We start from the raw sequence: 4,664 nt of genomic DNA, 5'->3' as shown, positions 1-4,664 counted from the left end.
GGAAAGTTAATTAACAAACGGGGACGTAACAATAGCTTTATTACATAATCGTCTGGCCACTTTCTATATTCTCTACACCAGTTAGTTGTTAACAAAACCTTCTACAATCGTCTACTTTCAACTCTTATTATAACAAAACTTAAAACTAATAAAATATTCACTCACAAATATAAATTAATCAATAATACATAAACCAAACAGTCTTATACATCATGACAATGTCTTTGTCCGATATTTCCACAGAGGTTCCTAATCTTATGCAAATATTTCGCACATTTCTACATTTTCATATTTATTCACTTTTTGTTTTTGCTGTTGGCCATAAATAAATAATCTGTCAATTCACGCGGGTTGATATGCACATGCATAAGTAACCACAATCAATTCTAAAATTTAAATACATTGTTAGATTGTTGAATGTTGATTTAAATGCTAAAATCTTTATCATTAAAACTTGTGGACTTGAGAATGATCGCACCTGTGATCGAAATGTTGTACCTGTTTTAAAAATATTATTTCTTACTGCAAAAACTGTAACTTGTAAGAATAATAAAACATAATATTAACTGCTCTGATTGTTGGAGTGTTTAACTTTCCTACTATCTTTTAAAATAACCAAATATGTGGAGCATTTTATCAATTACAAAAAAAAATCCTATAAATAAATACATTTGAGGAAATAATTCTTTTGTATTTGAGTCGTTTATTTTGTTTTTTGTGTTATTTGTAGTTAAGCACAAAGCTACACAAAAGGCTATCTGTGCTCTGCCAATCATTCATATCGAAATTCGGTTTCTAACGTTGTAAGTCCGCAGACATACCGCTGTTCCACTGGGGGCCTAAGCCGTTTATTTTGCATCTTCATATTCACAAGAGCTCAATCCACCTGTTTTTTGTTTTGTTTTTTAACAGCTCTTGAGTACTAGATATCATGTTATTTATCTAAAGAGATACATTAATGTATATGGTAGATATGTCTGGTAAGAATATTCATCAATCGTAAGTGAATGTATTTACGTACAAATGACTTCCCCTGAAATGCCAAATGATTAAGTTGAACATCTTTACCACACCTAGGTACTCAACCTTTGATGTTGACAGGTCAGAGCCCCCAGTGGCACAGCAGAATGCCTACGGACTTACAAAGCTAGAAACCGGGTTTCGATACCCGTGGTGGGCAGAGCACAGATAGCCCATTGTGTAGCTTTGTGCTTAACTTCAAACAAAGAGAGATCGGTAATGCTCTTACTAATGCAACATTCGGTTGGCAATATAGTGCTATCAGCGCAAACTCTCAAATTCTTTGCCGTGTTATTGATTCTATTTTCATCATGTGCTATATCGCTGGCAAAGACATCTCCATCCCGACCTGCACTGTTCATAAAGTTTTCGTCTTGCTGTCGCTATCCTGACAATTGGGCAAAAACGTTCGCTGCTTCTGCTTAGCTAGCATAGCTTTTTATTTCAGAAATTGATGAAGGTTTGTACTTATGTAAATGACTTGTCTTTAATTGCATAAGAACATGCTCAGCTTAAAGTTGTTGTCAACCACTCCACGATCAGAAACATTTTGATTTTCTCTTTATAAGGACTAATATCTTTCGAACCATGTTTTAGGCACCCATCCAACCCAAGAACAAACTCGCCTGTATCTTAAAAGTTCGAAACGTGAATGTGACACCAAGGGAGCTGGTAACATACATTTTCAAGGATTTCAATATTGCTTGTATTTTGTTGTATGTATGCATTGTGTCAATTTGTTAAGCTATTATTCATTTTTGACCAAAATATATTTCTATATGGGTAAAAAAAAGACCGATGACCAAAATCGCATTTTTGTTCCTGTACAAGCAATGTTAATAGTGCTGTAACTGTTTATGAGAACAGCTAATTTTCAATCTAAAAATTTGTTTGTTTTAGAGATCCCCAGATTTTAGCGTTGTAAGCCCAGAAACTCACCGCTGTCCTACCGGAGGACAAAAAAAATGGTCTATACTTGGTTGGGAATAACATGTGAAGTGCAACTAATCACATTTTCAAAGCTGAGTGAAAACTGTATATTCGTGTCATTTCTTGCGAACTAGCTGTTGATTTAAAACAATACATGTGTTTGTAATGATGAAGAGAATAAGCCGGGTTTATTATCTTTTAGCTATTTGTTACTTTAATACACAAACTCGTTGGTCATTATTAGCTGTACAAATCAACCTAAGCGCGATCAAATGTCGGATTAGCTTTTAAGAATTGTCTTTTTGTTGTTGTTTGAATAAATGACGTAAAAAGTGCATATTGGGAATTAATCACACAAGGTATTAAGTGGTTTGCTTCTCAGCACCTGGTGGCAGTGGGCATTCGTTTTTATGCCTTTCTTCAATTTAGAAAACAGCCGATAGATGTCTTTACACAGGTATGACTAACAGTTAAAAAACACCTGCATTTCACCTTTTAGTAAGTTATGTCCAAATAATGGAGGCTGGTATCTTTCTATGATGTTTAAACATGTGACAGTTTTAGTTCTAATCAATAGCTCTTGGTAAAACTAAAATACATTTTTATGGAAATAATTTGAAATAATAGTTTCCTTACTGATTAATTATATTATATTACAAGTTACAGCTGTGTAATATTTAGGCTAAGTCAGTAACAAAAATATGGTGTGAAAGACAAGTCTGAAGCGTCAGAACTAAGATAAACTCTAATCACAGTAAGAATCGGTTGGGATTTTTATAATTCACTTTGATTTGATTACAAAGATTCAGTAAATTGGCAACCTCGCTGTTATTTATGCTTCTGAATATAACCTACAAAACATCTTAGAAAATTCATTAAAAATTTAGGCATTTAGGGGCTAGCTAACGTGACAACTTAGCCTCATCTGTTTTATCATTATCTGTGGTAGGACACTTGTTCTTGCTTATGAAAAAAAAATCAACAAAGTAACTCTCGCGCTGAACAGTTTATAGATACAGAAATGTTTGTATAAAACAGATCTAAATAATAAGTTCAACTGATAATACAAACTACAAATAGTGAGTCATTAACAGTTCGTGTTACAAAATTGCTGTAACTTGTTTACTATGTCATTATTCTTTAATTTCAATAACAAGATTTAAACGAAGATACCTATGAAAAATTTTGTTTTTTAAGTAGAATTTACCAAAGAAAATCTAGTCATTTGAAATATACTCTGTACAAACTTTCTTTACTTGGCCAACTTCTATTAAACTGTCAGTTTCCAATTATTTTTTATAAAATATTGAAGCTCGTACCAATGATTCCAACATATATTTTAAGTATGGAATTATCCTGATTCTTTTAGATTTTTTATAAGGTATGTCATATTATTAAGAACAACCACCAAATTGATGAAAGTTAACCATTCTTGATAAAACTAAAATATCGTCGACATGTCCTATCTGATGACGAGCATATTAGCGATAGCCATGCAGTGAAGTTTCCACTGCAAAAAGCTGTAACGTTTAAAACACATCACTCATCTCTGCAGGTTTTCCATAATCCACGTAGTGTACAAATACAACTATTTTCAAGCGTCCGTTCCAACAGTTCAAACGCACTGAAATTCAACGAGATAGTTGAATAGATATATCGTGAACGTGGCTTGCGACACTTCTCCATACCGAGATTCTTCTTAATTATGTTTCGTATTGTTTCCTGGTGAATGTCTGTGTTTGTGGGTTCTCATCTGTTACAAGACGCCGCATTTGCAGGTCTCTTTCTGGGTAGTCCTTGTTTCCAAAATTGATCCATATTTCTTTGTTTTCCAATGCCATTAAGTACAATAGATAGTCCTGTCTTGGACAGTTTAAATCCCCGATCTAAATACATATTAAGTACGATAGATAGTCCTGTCTTGGAAAGTTTAAGTCCCCGATCTAAATACATATTAAGTACAACAGATAGTCCTGCCTTGGAAAATTTAAATCCCCGATCTAAATACATATTTATGATCAGACTGTATGGATATCTTGCGTCGGCAAAAGCTGTTAAACACTCTTCCCATGTGGCTTCAAACTACCTAGTAACCACAAAACAATAAGAAAACGTAGTTCTGATGCATTATGTTAAACCGTGACTTTACAGCTTTTGTGACTGTCACGTAATTTACGTATTCAATATCATTTTATTAGGTCGTTAAGAAATTAATGTCGCGTTTTGGCACACTTTTATTAACCACCCCCCAAAAAAACGTACATCACGTATAATAGTTAAACAAATCGCCTAAGCGTCACGTTAGTGTAGCCTATATAATGTGTAAAGTTTAGTATACTCTAATCTCTTATAATGATGGCACACGACGAGACACACATTCGGAATGTAATGCTGTTTGAATGCAAGAAGGGAAGCAACGTCTCTGGAGCCATAAATAATATCAAAGAAGTTTATGGAAATGTTTTGAACGTTCGTAAGTGTCAACGATGGTTCAGCAAATTTCGTTCAGGTGACTTTAACCTTAAAAACTGTGATGGCCGACATGATGGAATTGATATTGATGCTCTGAAAACGCTTGTTGAATCTAACCCAAGGCAACACACTTGTGAAATGACCCTGAAATTGCATGTCTCTTATGAAACAATATGTAAACATCGAAGGAATATGGGAAATCTCCATAAAGGTGTTTGGGTGCCTCACTAACTTTCCGATGA

The sequence above is a fragment of the Limulus polyphemus genome, unplaced genomic scaffold (genome assembly GCF_000517525.1).
Source record: "Limulus polyphemus unplaced genomic scaffold, Limulus_polyphemus-2.1.2 Scaffold910, whole genome shotgun sequence".
Lineage (NCBI taxonomy): Eukaryota > Metazoa > Arthropoda > Merostomata > Xiphosura > Limulidae > Limulus > Limulus polyphemus.
This window is presented reverse-complemented; position numbering follows the sequence as displayed.